Source organism: Rissa tridactyla, chromosome 1 (assembly GCF_028500815.1).
Source record: "Rissa tridactyla isolate bRisTri1 chromosome 1, bRisTri1.patW.cur.20221130, whole genome shotgun sequence".
Lineage (NCBI taxonomy): Eukaryota > Metazoa > Chordata > Aves > Charadriiformes > Laridae > Rissa > Rissa tridactyla.
The window spans coordinates 88800117-88817222 of NC_071466.1; the positions used below are offsets into that span (position 1 = coordinate 88800117).

At 41.9% G+C, this 17106-nt stretch overlaps 1 protein-coding gene across 4 annotated transcripts in view; it reads right to left on the minus strand.

Annotated features, from left to right (window-relative positions):
• Nucleotides 1-950: 950 nt before the first annotated feature.
• The window catches only part of SMPX (small muscle protein X-linked), a 41593-nt gene continuing 25437 nt past the window's right edge, over nt 951-17106 (minus strand). For all 4 annotated transcript variants that reach the window (XM_054181886.1, XM_054181875.1, XM_054181898.1 and 1 more), the window contains exon 5: nt 951-2038. The gene's annotated coding sequence lies outside the window, so the exon portion shown is untranslated. The remainder of the gene's footprint in view (nt 2039-17106) is intronic.

The window sequence follows — 17106 nt, forward strand, 5'->3', positions numbered from 1 at the left end:
ACTCGGGGTCCTCACTGATCCCCACGCCCCATAGCTGTCAGCCTTGAGTTGGTTTGAAGTTACATATATTGTGAAATTTCATTTAAAATAAATATGAAGATGAGAAAAAGCTCTGCCTAGCCTCTCCCCACCATGAAGATATTTCGATGGCCACTGGTGGTACACCTCCACTTTGTAGCAAGGAGTTGAAATCTGCCAAAAGAAGCACGCTTCTGTGTCAGGGATGGGTGTTTTTTTATTTCACTTACACATTCAGACACGATGACTGGGATGTGGTCCTAGCTCTGCCCACCCCCTGGAATTTCCCCAGAAATGATGAAGTTTCCTAACTGTGAAAAGAGGGGAAAAAATGTGGCTTCACCTTTCCGCAGTTCTCTGAAATGAGTATTTTTAAAGTGAGTAAAGAATAATAAAAGCAGAGGCCCTGACTCAGCTCGCCTTCAACATGCTTTTGGCTCAAGGGATTGTGTTTTCTCCTCTTTTTATCACTTCCATACTGGAAGGAACAATGCAGTCCAATATCAGTGACTGATAATGCAGTGTGGGGGAAAATAGTTCATTTTCAATTGAATAGACATGTTAATCTTATCGGTATGTAAATGAAAGGTGCTCCTGATGCATTTTGCCTCTTGACACTTTCATTTCAACCTGTTTTTTGGGGACGTTCGCCTCCAAGGAACGCATTAAAGGAAATCAGACATAAGCATATAAGGACGAAGCAGGATAGTGAGCAATGTCGGTATTGCATATTGAAAGTAAAAAATACAAGAATGTCCTTTTAATTGAGCTGCAGCAAGTAGAGCTCCTTTCTAATTTCCTGTTCAAAGCCATGCATGTATATGTAATAACTTCAAATACAAAAATATTGCCAGTTAGCTTTTGTATTTTTTGATGTAGCAAACAAGAATTAAAGGGATGTCATTGTTAGTAATATTCAACTTGAAATCTGCTTTCTAACCAGAATAATTATCTTTATTTTAATTGAATAAACAAGAGCCAGGCAGAGAGTTTCAGAGCATGTAGAACAGTTTTCAATCAACAGTAGAAGAATATTGTTACAAAACAACTCCTCTTTTCCCTTCACAGTAAATAACACAAGAGAGACCAAGGAGACACAGTGTATTAAATTTCTCTAACAATAAGATCTCATTTCCAAAAATAGAATATGCATCGAACAGTCTCTATTTATGTACAGTCCGTATAAAACAAGTGCCAGGGATTAAGCATCGTATGCAAGAGTTGGTGTGATCATGCATGCTTTTTGCTCAGCATCAGTATTTCAGTGTCCCCTTTTTATTTGGGCTTTTGGAGGCGGTGATGCTTCAACCTGTGCTCAGGAGCATGTTCCATCAAGGCTGCTTGACCTGTTTATTTGAATAAAGGTTGCAGGTTTTCTGTCAGCCAGCTCCCATCTTGTATTTTCATTGTATAAGGTAAAGGTAATGCATAAATATCAGTACACCAGTGCATTTTAGATTCTCAAGAAAAAGAAATACTTTGGCTCTACAACAACAAGAAGAATTTAGCTAAACTCATCAGAGAGACCATCCCTTTTAATATTTTCATTTCCTTTACCACACATGATACAAGATTCCTGTTCTATAACCAGGAATACACAGCAGGAAATTAGATGTTACATTCCTCATTAATTCTGCATTTTGTCAAATCAGTTTAAAACTCTTTTGTCCCCATTGATTTTTTTTTTCAAAAGAAGAAACCAAATTAATTGCAAATAATTTTTTTTTTAAGTATTTATTCTACTTTTGCTCAAACTTCAAACTACACTATTCCCTGTTCTCAAGTCAAAATCATTCCTGAATATACATACATTCACTGCTAGTTGCTGTGTTCTGTTTTATTTCAGCAGTATTTTCCTATGTTAAGCAAAACGGACAAGAATAAAGTGTTGATGTAAATGTACCAAGATGCTTCCTATGGGATATTGCAGAGTTAGGAAGTTCAGAGTCTTCATACAAATATATAAAATGTTTCAAATTATCTCCATTCATTGGAATCCATTCGGTTTCTCCTGTCAGACCTGTGTGACAGATACAAGACCAGAAATCAATAATTCATCAGTGCACTCACAGGTATTTTGAGAGCATGCAGAAAAGTGCCTGGAAGTTGCGAGGGGGAGTATATGCCCCGCACCCGCAATTTTGCTTTCACCGAGTGTACTTGTTTACACCCAAGCTCAGGGAATACAGAGTGGGTGTGAAACAAATCTTTTTGATCCACTAGCTTTTTCCGCCCACTCTCTAAATCTCTGTCTGACGAAACTTCACGACTCACTTAAGAGCTCAGGCCTTTCAAGCCTTGAGTTTTGCCCTCAGTACAGGGCAGCTGTGCCTCCCCCTGCGCCATCCCATTGCCCAGCTGCCCCGGCAGGTGTGGGGGGCTCTGGGGCTGCCCCTGCCCTGGGGTGAGCCAGGTCCAACCCTACAGGGGCCCATGGACTCGTCCCCAGGGATGCCCCAGCACTGCTTCCACAGGCACCGGTGGCAAATCCTTCCGTATGACATAGCAGCACCATGCCACAGGTAGTAGGGATGCATCAGTTGGATAAAAGTCAAAATATAATTTGATTTTACCAGTAAATACTATTTACTGGTATACATATATATATATGTATATATATTCCTTCTTAAATCTTTTTTCAGCTGCTTTGGTTATCCTCTTCTCTTGCTTTCTCTGCTCTGCCCCTTAGAGTCCTTACTGCTAGTGAGTCTCCTTCTTTGTCTCCTGTCCAAACTGAACGGTCCCAGGGATTTTCAGCCTCTCTTCTTTTGGTAGTGTGTCTGTTCCTGCAACTATTTTTGTCACAATTCCACTCCTCCCCTATTTCTGCTTTAATTTCCACGACTGACCTGCGCTGAGACAGTATTCTAGACATAGTAGCACAGTTTTTTCTGTGTTGTTTGTATAAATACCACTGGAGCTAATTTATTTACTTATGTAAAAGCGGGGTCCGTGGGAGGTGTTTAGCTGCTGTCTGGTGAATGAAGAGCAATTTCCATTGACCTGTCGACAGTGAGTCTTCCCTGCATAGTCACAGCTAATTTGAAGCCCAGCGTAGGGTCTATTCCTGTTCTTTTTGAAGTTAAGAGATATCTGTGGTTGCTGTTGGCATCAGTAGTTCCAGACAGCTCAATACCAAGGAAAACAGGTTTTGCGACTGACTTTCAAAAGTTCAAGACACCAGCTTCCTCAGAGTATGTGTTTAATCAGCTAATGTTCAAGTATTTGGGGTGAAGGAATATCTCTATTTTTGGTATATGTTATTGAACTCATGAACCTTTAACAAATGCTTGGAAAGTAGAGGAAAAGCCACAGGACAGAGAAAAAAAAATGACAACCTTCTATATTTCACAATGTGTTGTATAAAGTGAGCTTTTGCTGTGCTCCTGAACATGTGTGGGCCGTACACATTTGAACAAATATTGGAGGGACATTCAAAAGGCTGGGATTGCTTAGCTTTGAGAAGAAACGCTTCCCTGGAGAAAAGAAGTGCCATTAAGAGAAACCCTTCATGGCTTACACTAACTGCTTGAAAGTGTTGGTGACTTTTGAATAAAGAAGTCAAAAGTTAATTAACTTTACTTGAAAAAAAGTGAGGGGGTGTCATTGTCCATGGGAAAGAGGTCATAAAACCACATGCAGTGCTACTAACGCACTCTGTGGACATTAGCAATCGAACAACAGAATCGTCTTGTAGCCTCATTCAGTATGGCAACGTACTGGTTTTTTTCAGCTGAAATTTCCTTCCAATCAGGTAATTTTAGGCACTTATCTTTCCGATCTCAAAAGCAAAATCCAACTGTAAGGCTGTATTTGATGGCTCCCCAGGATACGCAGGCACGTGTAATCCTGTCCTATGTGATTACTGCCTGCCTACACACGCTCTCCTTGTGTTTGAGTCGAGTACTCTCCTGTCCTGTGCCTGTTCCTGAATACCCCAAGGTGACTGTTTTCTCGTGGTGGGTGGATAAAACATTACTGGCTGTGATTAAACCCATGTGCTGAAGACCAGGATCAGAAGAGAGGGTGTGCAGAGCACAGCAGGCACATCCCAGCACAATGTGGTCCTCGGTGTCACAAGTGTTTTCTGATCCTTCTGCTCAAAGAGGCCAACGTCAGGTTCTGCCTCCAAATGCATTGTGGGCTGGTTTGTGGCTTGAAGGACAGCTGTAACTTAGCATTCTGTTTTTTTAGGATTATATGGGATTTTTTTATACCATGCTTGTCTTCCCCCACATTACTGTCCAAGTAGCTTAGCCTTTCTTAATTTCCTGAGCTCCTAATACCAGCCATCCTGTGATATGCACAATGAGCCCCCAGGGATCTTGGTGATAAAGGTACAAAGAAGATGGAGCCATACTTTCCTCCGTGGTGCCAATGACAGGACACAAATCGAAACACAGGGCATTTCATGTAAGCAGGAAACTAAACTTCTTTTACTGTCAGGGTGGTCAAACACCGGAGCAGGTTGCCCAGAGAGGTTGAGGATTCTTCATCCTTGGAGATATTCAAAACCCAACCGGGCATGGCCTTGAGCAATGACCCTGTCTTGAGCCGGGGGTTGGACTGGACGGTCTCCAGATGTGCTCTCAAGCCCCAGCCAGTCTGTGAGTCTGGGAAGAGCCTTTTTTGGTCTCAAGGGAAGCTGTCCTCCACTCATGACAGCCAGGTGCAAGGTCACTGCTTGCCCCTCCTTTGCTGTGGAACTGTCAGTGAGTTTAACAACTAAACCAACAAGGTGTTATATACCCTATTACTGTGTTGTTAATAATCCAAGTAATCTGCCTGCTGGGATTACTTTTAGCCACGTGCTCCATTTCTTCACATACTCCCTTGGCCTCCCTTCGTTTAGTTATAGATCCCAGACCTTTGACACTCAGCTTCTGCTGAAATCAGTTTTAATATAGAATCATAGAATTGTAGAATCGTAGAATCATAGAATGGTTCGGATTAGGTGCCCTTAAAGATCATCTGTTCCAACCCCCCCGCCGTGGGCAGGGACACCTCCCACGAGACCAGGCTGCTTAAAGCTCCATTGAGCCTGGTCTTGAACATTTCCAGGGACGGGGCACCCACAACTTCTCTAGGCAATTTGTTCCAGCGTCTCACCACCCTCACAGGAAAGAATTTCTTCCTAATATCTAATCTAAATCTCTCCTCTTTCAGTTTAAAACCGTTACCCCTTGTCCTATTGCTCCACTCCCTGATAAAGAGTCCTTCCCCATCTTTCCTGTAGGCCCCATATCATAGAATAGAATCATAGAATCATTTAGGTTGGAAAAGACCCTTGGGATCATTGAGTCCAACCATCAACTCCACTCTACAAAGTTCTCCCTTACACCATATCCCTTAACACCACATCTAAACGACTCTTAAACACGTTCAGGGATAGTGACTCCGCCACCTCCCTGGGCAGCTTATTCCAGTGTCTAACCACTCTTTCTGTGAAGAATTTTTTCCTATGTCCAGCCTAAACCTGCCCTGTTGCAGCTTGAAGCCATTCCCTCTTGTTCTATCGCTAATTACCTGTGAGAAGAAACCAGCACCAACCTCTCTACAATGTCCTTTCAAGTAGTTACTTAACATGTTTATCTCTTTTTAATAAAGATATTAAGTGACAAGTAGTCACTTAATACCTTTATGATCTCAGGGGAAAAAGGTCCCAGCTGGCATCATATCACAGGCAGCCAAGCAAGCACCTCTCTTCTTCCCCCTCCCATGGCACAGGACCCTCACTAGGCAGTGGACCCTCCAAAAAGTCTACTGTCTCCAGTTCTCCCAGTCGCAACTGAGCCATAGCAACTCTAGTCAAAGGAAACCCAGTCTTCTAAGAGGTCATGCATCCACAAGACTAGTTAACTAATGAGAGGAGCAAGAAAAGTACTACAGCCCCAAGAACCCTGCCGCTTGCCATCCAAATGCAGGAGCAACCAAATTGTCATGATGCTGAGCCTTGCCTCCTTGCTCAGGTGCTGAGGAAAACCAAGCCCACTGTTCTCAAATTTTGTCTAAAGCACACTGTTTGCGGCAGTGCTATTTTAACACCTGCTAATAATATTATCTTTCTCTCAGGTGCACTCTCTGCTCTCTGGTTCCTTATAATTGCTACCTGAACTCCCTTTGCAGTCAGTGGACCCTCTATTATCTCCCCATGACGCTCTGATCCACTCAGACCTCCCTCCAGCCAGCTCCAATTCTTTCTCTCTCGGCTCCCAAAGGCACGTTATTTTTAGAGCTCTAACTCCTCCAGAGATCAATAGGAGTCTGTAAACTCAAAAATAGGTTGCTTATGGTACATTAATAATCCTCACAGTTATGTTCCCTGGTTATTCTTTCAGCTGCTGCAGCTTATCTACCAGCGCCTCTCTTGCCAATCCAATCAACCTTATTCTACTGAACAACGCTCTGCCATTTTAAAGAAAACAGAAAAGGATGTACTTGAGAGCAAATGCTTAAATGTTTTCCTGATTAAGGATGGACATAAGCACATCTTTAGGAGATTTTTTGAATCATGGAATTAGGTGTTTTTTCAGCCCTCAAGAGTTTCTTCGTTCCGTGTCTGAGAATCTGCAGGGCTGTGATTGCAGTCGATGAGATACGAGTGTTAGCTTCTGGGACAAAAAAGACTGGGTCCCCAAGTTTTCTAGCCATGGGAAAAAGCAATGGCTATTTTTATGTTAAAAATAATTTAATTTTGGTGCTATTCAACATAGATACAACTTCAAAAATACACCTAAATAAATAAATAAATTGCAAAATCTCACTTTTTTTTTCCTTCAAAAATAGTTTTTAATGTTGAATCTCCCTGAAAATATGCCTAAACTGGTTAACAGCAAAGAGATGAAAGATTTACTCTAAAAAAAAGCACCAGTAATTCCAACTGTCACTATTTTCTGTTCTTACACAACATGTCAGCTGAAAGAAGACGAAACATGAAATGAATCCAGATTTTGGCTGTTGTCTCCATATTTGCAATAAAATGACCACATTCGGTGCTATTATTATATAATTAAGGGCCATGCATGAATCACCTGTCTTTAATCAAATTTATCTTTATTTGAACAGTTTCCAGCCTTATATATTTAACCTTAAGATTCTGTTAAGGCAGCCTGTTTTATAACAAGTAACTTTACAAAGGAGCAAACAGACATATCCCATTAGCACTTCATAGAAAATCAGTGATTATAACAAGTGCACCGAGGTTCAGTAAATGCCTCCCACTCAACAAGCTTCCAAAGCGAACAACCACATGATGTTTACTCCTCATCAGAACCCATTTATAGATCTCTTACTCACCACTATCACAGTCATACATGCAACACTTAAGGCAGCAAGAAGTCCTCTATGTGGGAGCGGAAGGGGGGTTACAGTTGGAGAACTGGGTCTTTTCCTTACAATGCCGTTTAGCCAAGCTGTGAAGCATGATTTAAATCATGCGAACTCTAAAGATTATAATCAACCGCAAGCTTTCATTACATACTGTGGAATTGCACATAGACAACAGGTTTGGCTACTTGGACAAGATTTTGCACTGATTGGAAAAAATTCATAAAAAGGGTCAAAAAATGCCTCTTCAAAAGTACAAGTAGGGAATTAAGGTAATGACATCCTATGGAGTTCGGAGACCCAGAGAAGGGGTTTGTTCGCAAAAATTTTAAATGACATCTGGGCATTCCTAGCAAATAGCACTCTGGGAATGAAAAGGGTATCAGTTTCAGTAAGGTAAGAAGGGGACAGAGTTCATGAACTTTTGTTAGTCTGGAGCAGAATTAGCCTAGAATTACAAACACACTGACCTTCAGAAGGAAAAACCAGTGAAAAAAGTAAATCCAGGGTCATGTCTACTTTGATTGCTCTGGTGAAATAAAGCTGGACTGTCCCCTTTGACTCCCTAATTCTCCTACAAGTCTAGTAAAAGCCTTGTCTCTCCTGAAACGGTAACCTGAAGAGCCAAGGAATATGCTTTAATTCGTCTGCCCTCACTTTCCTTCAGTAAGCACCACTTGCTAAGACCATCTTCTCATGTGTAACTGCTTTAACATTTGTAGGGTATCTGGAATCACTGTCCACACAGATGGCGGAAGAAGCACTAGGAAGTCAAATGTGCTCCAGGTTAACATATTAATACCGTGATGGGACACCAGAGAGAGGGTTTAGGTTGCAAATGGGAGTTCATCCTTTGACTCCCTCCCAGTGGTAGCTGGTTGACTAAATGAAAAAGACGACTTTAAATTGAAATTTCTTGCATGCTTTTTGCAAATTATTTCAACACATTTGTTACATTTCTGTCAGGATAATAGTAGCAACTCTCCTGTATCTGAGCACCTCTCGTATATCTTTTTAAAATATATTTGCTCTCATTTACACTTTCTGGGCACAGTCCTGGGCAGCCTGCCCTAGGTGGCCCCACATGAGCAGAGGGGTTGGACCAGATGACCTCCAGAGGTCCCTTCCAACTTCAACCATTCTGTGATTCTGTGAAATACTGGAAATATTAAATAATTTGTCTTTTTTTTTTTTTTGCACTTTACCTAAAGTCAATTGAAATATGTGGGGAAGCAGCTAAAATTGGGGAAAATGGAGATACAGGTTGTGCATACACATACACACAGGGTTTCAAAACAAAAAAGATCAGAACTTTTATTCTTTAGATGTGTCTGACAAAGAATTTCAGACAAAAATGATGTCTTTTCCACTAAAGAAATTATTGAGAGCCATATGCTCACTTTCTCATACATATTGTTCCTCAAATTCTCAGTACAACATGGGAAACTAAGGACAGTTTTGACCTTTTCCACTATTTGTGGTTCAGTAGTGCACGCACAAGGGAGCTGCAATAGAGTACTGTGTAACAGCATGTCTAGTCAACCACAATAGACCTTTTTATTTAAGACAAAAAAACAGTCAAGTGAAAACATTCCTCCTTTTATAAAATTTCTTCTTACCTACATTGACACAAAGCTTTGTCAGTAAAAGAATTTGCAAAAGAGACAATTTAACCCAGTGGCTCTGAACGGAGAACTGGAGCCACAGCTATTGAATGGAGGTGTTTCAAATGAATATGCGATAGAATCATAGAATGGTTCGGGTTGGAAGGGAACTTTAAAGTTTTTCTAGTCCAACCCCCCTGCAATGAGCAGGGACATCTTCAACTAGATCATGTTGCTCAGAGCCCCGTCCAACCTGACCTTGAATGTTTCCAGGGATGGGGCATCTATCACCTCTCTGGGAAACCTGTGCCAGTGTTTCACCACACTCAGCATAAAAAATTTCTTCCTTATGTCTCATGTAAATCTGCCCTCTTTTAGTTTAAAACAATTACCCCTTGTCCTATTGCAACAGGCCCTGCTAAATAGTTTGTCCCCATCTTTCCTGTAGGCCCTCTTTAAGTACTGAAAGACACAATAAAGTCTCCCTGGAGTCTTCTCTACTCCAGGCTGAACAATCCCAAGTCTCTCAGCCTGTCTTCATAGGAGAGGTGCTCCAGCCCTCTGATAATTTTTGTGGCCCTCCTCTGGACCCGCTCCAACAGGTCCACGTCATATGGCAGCAGATTTATCTCCTGCCAAATAAGGAACAAATCTGTGGCATTTTCAAAAGGTATAAATTAGGTACTTATCTGACATAACACAATTAAGAAGAATGGCGTTGCGCTGACCTAATGGCTGCCATAACAGTTGAAGTGGTAAAGAAAACCGATTAGATATCATTATGTGTCTGAAGCTCTTTGGAGGATTTTTGGCTCAGTGCAGAAGTATTAAACAGGGCACGGTTGCTAAGTTGTTCCCTTAGTTATTTGGAGATTGCAACTGCTTGGGCACAGCAGCTGATTTATGCAAATGGTTCCCAGAGAGTTAATAAGCATGAACAAAAGAACACATGAACAAATCATACATGTGAATATTATTCATAGTAAGGTTTGTGCATGGACTCCTGGTTGAAGCCAGCTGAAACAGCAACTTGGCTTCTTTACGTTCTATACATCAGATATTTTTTAACTTTCTAAAGCAAATTTCTAAGTATTGTGTAAGTACAGAAGCCTATCAGTTCCCCAACGGACCATTTCCCATTAGTTGCCATTGGATTAACCATGTAACAATAGTAAAATCCAGTGATTTGGATGGTTCAGCTAGTCTCTAGGGCAGTTGTTACCCAAAAGGAAAAAATTCTTTAAGAATTTTTTTGGCAAGAGACTTGTCCTTCACTTATCCAGCTGCAGACATCTTCTTATCTTGAGAAGACAACAGTGCAGCTGGCCCACTCAAATTATAACATCTTGAAGTTTTTCTCAAGTAAGATGTTTTTTCTTCCCTCAAACCTCCTTCCTTGCCATGGACCATAGAGCCAACCAGAGGTGGCAGCTCTCCAAGGGCCCAAGCCATGTTTTGCATGGCAGGGTCCAACATTTGGGAACCTGTGGGAGCCCTTCTGTCCAGGGGCTTCAAGGATCTGACTTCTGAGGACAATCTCTGAAACCCTTAGAAATTATGGGCTGACCCCAGGTTTTGGCATCTCCAACCTTCCAGCTGTGGATTTGCAGTAAAAATCAGGCATTATATACCAAACACCGTCATTAAGGTTGTTGATGAGGAGCTGCAGTGGCTCTTTCTACCTCTGTTAATGAGAACTATGCTGCAGTACTTTTACTACCTTTTAAATTACTGCCTTCTGAAGAGAAAAAAAAGGTTTTCCTCTGTGGCGCTTTACTAAGCCCTGCTAAGTTCATGCAGACATGTGCCTATAATTATTATTTTTTGCAATTATTAATCAATATAGGGAAAAAATTGTTCTCTGAGTTCATGTTAAGCTGTTCTCGTTCACCTATACCACCTCTGTTTTAAAAGGCTTTTGATTCCCAGTGCAGGCATCACTCGAGGGCTGGGTCCCCTTTTTAAGGTATCATCCTGATCGTATTAGCAAGGACACCCAAATAGACTGTTAATGAAGCCAGGTGACTTTAAGAGCTTAAGTAGTAAAAAATTTATGGCAACTGAGATTAGAAAAGGATTTCCAGGACAGTTTAGTTTTATTTCATTTTCATTCCCCATAATAGCAACTCAGATTCTCAAGACAAAGGCTAACAGAGGCTGTGAAACTTCAGGAATTATTGTCATAGCAAATTCATCAGTGAGGAAGCCAAGGCCCAAGAGCTGATCCTGCAAAGTGCTTATTACCTCCTTCAAGGTGCTACAAATCCTATTGATTTCTCCAGTGATAACCAAAATCACTTAGCAGCTTGCAGGCACAGGGCGAAAAATAGCCAGTAGAAATGCACCTGGGTGGTGATGCACCATGAAATTTAAAAGATGTTTCTAGCTCCCCTTCTGAAAAAAAACAACCCCACAGACTGGTAACTGTGATGTCTACAGGACAAAGATCCAGGCAGAAGGGGCCAGACTAAGCACTATTAGAAATAAAATGATGATTCATAAGACTTTCAGCACAGAAAAAAAAGCAGCAATAAAAATCAACTACTAAAAAAGTCCAAAAACCTGTGACATTTGAAACAACAGGACATCTTTGTTGTAGTCAGTGTGACGAAGGCTCTGTAAGGAAGCACTCATTGATGCAATATGAAATGCACCTGCTGAGAGTTAATTGCATGACTGGGGTTTCTCAACCAGGATGTGTCTCTGAAAGCAAAGTTTCCAGCTAGGAGAAAATGTATATGGTGGTGAGTGCTCTTGCCGCAAAGACTCCCTACAGTCAGCGCTTGGTAGCCCACCACAGAGATAACTGGGGGGGGGGAAGTGCCTTGCAGGTGTCTGCGGCTAAAGTACAAGAGGCAAGAACACAATAACTGGTACTGTGCTGTGTAACCTGGATTAAACACAGTCAAATTATTATAAAGTGAAAAAAACAGAATTCCTTGTTTGTTTGAAAAGTGACTTATGAGTGCGGGCTCCAGAGCCTTTGGGTTGTACCATGACCTCACTCACCACAAGCATTACGGCTCTGGAAAGTCAAACCCTCTCATGTCCCACATAGGGCAGCACAAGCAGGGGGACTAAACGCGTTTTGCACTTCTCAAAACCTTGCTGCCTGCTCTCGTGACAGTCCCATGCACTTCGGTGGAAGCTTCACCCCACCAGCCTTGCACATGCCTTGGCCAGGTAGTTGGCTCAGAGTGACCTACAGAGAGCTGCATGGGCCCGCCAGCACCAGGAACTCTGCCCAGGAGGACGTTTGGTGTGGCATCTCGCAGCCCTGTAAATCCTCAGTCAGTAGCTCAGGCTACACAATTTTGTAACAATCTTAATGGCCTTTGTCTGCACCAGACCGGTAGTGTCAAGGCTCTGAAGACACTGAACAACAGGTGTCAGAAATACTTAGAAATGTTGTTTGTTATTCGAGGTGGACAGGAAGTTGGGAATCTAACAGAAGAAAGCTACTCGCAAAAAGTGCCCGATTTAGTTTAAAAATTTTGATTCTTTCTCAGGAAATTGAAAATCCCCAGATGCTCTGGGCTTTTCTGTGAAAATTCAGGCCACCCAGATTCATTTTTCTAGGAAAATTGTTGATTTGGGGAGGCTGAAATTCGGAGAAATGTGACTTTATTTTTACTAACATTGTTATGGTAGGGTAAAGACTCTTCCAGTTGAATCCTTTCAGCAGTCTTATTGTAGTCCCTCAAGCCGTGCAATAAAAGGCATTGTGGGAGTGGGCTATCACCCTCAAGATCATGCTGTTTCATGCCATATGAACTCTAAAATGCGTAACAGTGCTACATAATTAAATGACGAGCAATGATTTTCAAGTAAGTTGTTTTAGCCCACGAAAGAGATTCTGGAAGAAGGCATTTGCCTTGGACTTCTTTTACGCTGGCACTTTATTTGGTGCTAGCTCTCCAATCAAATATTAAAGCTTCACTCTAAATTATGTACAAAACTTTCTCACAAATCTGAAGGCAACATATCACACAGCAAAATGTTTCTGCTGGAAAGGTTCTCTGATTTCACACCTGAATGCTCGTGTCTTTTGTTATTGTCATGCTGGCTGCCACTTAAATACTCCTGATAAGTTGGCATTTCCTCCAGAGATGCATGCCCAGGGGTAAGCAACACTGCTTGGCGTCTGCGTGGTTTCCACATACTGTTTAGAAAGTTATTTGTATTTTTTAAATAAAAAGTTGTAAGCAAGAGATTTTGAATTTTTATTTTGCGGGAGGTGGTAGAGTTGCAGGGGCAAAGGCTGCGGGAAGTGAAATATCTGGCACGTTGCTGGTTCCTGTGGAGTCCACAATTACGTGCCCTCACTAATGGCATTTCTGAAGTGCCATTGGTCTTTGTTGCCCACTGACATTTGTGGAGCGAATGGCTTTTTCCTTTTCAAAAAAAGTTGAGGAACTGAATGACAAAAAGCACATATTAAAACACTATTAAGTTGATAAATGACTCACATAACCATCAGTTAATCAGATAAGATGGAACACTTAGCCTAATAGTGGTTATTCATATTCAAAAGTTAAGTTATAGGTAGCAAATTTTCTTTCCCCTATAAAGTGAGGTAGGCTACTTCAGAGACACGCTGGTATGTACAAAAGATGAATCGGCATTACTGTGTTAGTTTGTTATAAATTGTAGTTTTCAGGTAGCACAATATAAGGCTGTCTGTACAGTATGTTAATTCATCTGCACCGATGAACACATAAACACTCCCCCTTAAAGGCTTCCGTACTGCCTGTTTTTTCAGTTCCTACCAGATTTTAACATTGTCTGGACACTTTTATTTCATTATTCTTCAGAATTCACATATCCTCCAGGATCTTCCTCTAGCTCTGCCATTCATTTCTTGTTGCAAGTACTCTTCATCTCTCATGCAACTTTAATGTTTCAGGGAAAAGGTCTAAGCATTAGGTGTTAACTTGTTAGACTTTCAATAGCCGTGTGTTCAAACCTTGGCAAGGCAGACTTTGTCTTTCATTTGCCCCTGAAAAAAATGTGCATTTCATGCTGGTTTTGGAAAGGACTATGTCAAAAAAGTGTTTTATAAACCAGTCTGATCATGTGTCTCCTAAAGGTAATTGAATTTTGGTGCCGTTTGTGCAGACGTAATTTGGGATTAAAGCTATATATATTTATATCATGACTGTTTATGAATTTCAAATTCCAGGGCAATGAACCTAGAAGCAAACAGCATCTTGGTGTAATGCAAACACAATCTTTCTTCCTTCAGTGGAGCAAAAGGGGAAAATGACAAGAGAATTACTAGGTTGGATAATTACAGGAGAAAAAGTCAAGTTTGCTTGATTTGTTGTTTGAGAGTTGGCATGGGCTGAGGCTGCCGAAGTTTATTTAAAATGCAATGAGCTTTTTTACCTTAGAGTATGCCAAGAGTCAAACTGGTCCAACATTTTCTGGTGGAACATTTCTCCACTGGGAAAGGTTTATGCTTTGAAAGTGTAACTTTTTATGGAAACATCTTGCTTTCAGCAATTCTCCTGATGCAACATGGAACATTGAGCATGACTGATCTGGGCAGTTTCTTATCAGCTGCCGTGCTGGCTCCCCGGCAGGCTGCCAACAGGCTGGTGTAGCTCTTTGACAGGGGTTTCCAAGGGCCGACAATTTCAGGTCTGCCAGACTCGGAAACCCTAATTCCTGCTCAACACTCCTGCCATCCAGAAGTTGCTGGAGACAGCTAGTTTCTCAAATCAGGAGAGAAATACTCTGGCTTTTTTAAAACTCTAAATAGTATGGTTTTACTCCAGCTATTCCTGCACCTTTGAGGTCCAGCTGTGCCCAGCTCTGCAGTATAACATCAATTGGCACGTCCAAACCGGTTCCACAGCCTTCGCTTCTTCTCAGTCTCCTGCTGCATTGATCTCTACCTTCATTCAGGTGTCTGATGCCAAACACTCGTACGCCCCATCTCCCACAGACTTAAAGACTGGATCATGAGACGTTAAAAAAAAAAAAATCCAAATACATTTTCTAATAATTTAATTTCCTTCTTGGCGATTTGACCATGAGGGTTCACTTCTCTCCATTTTTCTCTGCCACTGCAAGGTTCTTTGTAAACATCCCACAATGAACGGGTCGGAAGCCAAGCCCCACACAGATGCTAAGCAATACTCACACATGTAATAATAATTTAAAAAACCCTGTCCAGTCCAAAGTGATTTCTAGTACACAATAAGACATAATTCATGACACAAAAACTTTGAGACAAAGGGAGGCACAGGGAAAAGGCAACTCCTTTATATTGGGTATAATAATTAGCAGACTTACAATAGGAGCTGCTTGGCTGATGACACACAGCAACAACTATTATTTTCCTGCAATAAGCTTCCTGAGCCATCTCAGGACAGTATTTTGAAAGCATTTAGCTGGTTAAACATGCAAACCCCCTAGGAATTAGGCACTTAACGTTTTTCTGGGAAGCCGATGAGGTACCTATCTACATTTTTACAGAGCTTGAAGTATTTTAAAAGTCTGCCCTCTAGTTTCCCTGAAGAGTTACTGTCACGGTTCAGTATTTAGATATATGTTTTGACTGTGATTTGTCTCAGTGTAACAATTATTTCCCCTTCTTTCCCATTAAAAAATAATAATAAAAAAACCTCACCCCCTCCCACTCCAAAAAAGACCTCCACTAACAACCCAGGGTGTAAAGCAAGTAGATTCAGAGTTAACCCTTTGGGCAACGTTCTCTACTAGAATCATAAGTAGAGTTAGTAAAATCACAATTTCATTTGAAAACTAAAGCTTTGAAAAACAAAAATACCCTTTATTAACGACAAACCCAGTGAGCACAAGAAGAGAAATGATTGTCGGAAAAGACTCTTTTGCACTTTAGCAGTTCCCATGGCTGAAGGAGCCGCAGGACAGACTGTTACTACTGAGAAGAGGGTGGGGGAAGTAAAAAGGCACATTTCTGTGGTAGCCAGGGAAACCCAGAGGGCAGCAGCACGGGATACCTGCTTCTGCTATTGCAGTGAAAGGGAAAAAATACAGCTGGTTAACTTACACAAGTCCTTTTTGTACAGAGGGAGGTGATGCCCTGCTGCCTTTGCTGGTAAAGACAAGAAGCTCTTTGGCACTTAAAACCCAAGTAACCCTTGCCCAGCGTGGTGCCTTCTCCCTCCTCCCACTCCGCTGTGCCCAGGGGCTGAGGCGAGCCCCCCAGCTGGAGTGGGGATGGACGGCTGGCTGGACAGACGGATGGACGGACGACCATCCTGCCAACGCTCCTCCGCTACCACCTGCTGCACTCGCCACTTCAAAACTAAACTACAATAAAAGTTACTGAGAGAGAATCATCCCCTTTTGCTTCAGCAGCCACCTAGAGCTAAACCCCAGCGAGGGCTTTGCCCAGATCTCAGGTTTGTTTGAACGCCCCAGCAAAGGGACATAGCTTGGCTGTAATTTCAGCTTTTTGGGGATTTTTCAGGGATTTTCCTGGCACTCAGGCAGTTTGAAGCTCTGCAAGGCAAACGGCACTGCTCCATGCTGCTGCTCTTCAGCTGAAAGAGAAGATGTGCCCAGAGATGCCCGTCAACTGAGGCGGTGTTTAGTGGTCCTCGCAGATGTGCGAAGGCTGGGTAGGTTATTTCTCCTCTGCTGTGAGCTCCTCCGCCGTGTGGCTCCCCACTTTTGTATGGTGGGAACAAGGATGGGGAGTGTGGGGATGGTGGGTCTGGGGCAAGCCAAATGCTGCTGCTCCTGAAGCAGTACCCATCACTAAGCTCTCTCAGATTGATTTCTTTGCTTTTAATGCATTAGCAGCAAGCTCTGTGATCTTGGAGACACTGAGAACGGGCTCCCCTCCAAGCAAGAAAATGGAAATCTCAGCTGTCTCTATTTGGGTAGCGATATCCAATTTATTCATTATGAATTCTGCCTCTTCTGCCACCTTACCCAGGCTGCACTGCAAATAGCCCACGTTTGACTCTCTGTGCTAGTTAACAGTTTCTAAAAATGCGACTTTCTCCTGGTCATATGGCTGCTTCTCAACAGAATTCATAATGTATGACTGAGTGTTGTTCCATATAAATATAGTGTACATCTGATATGCCTACAGATAATATCATAGCACGATTGAACCGTGATTAATCGTGGTACTATTCATCCACCTGTTCTCTTCCAA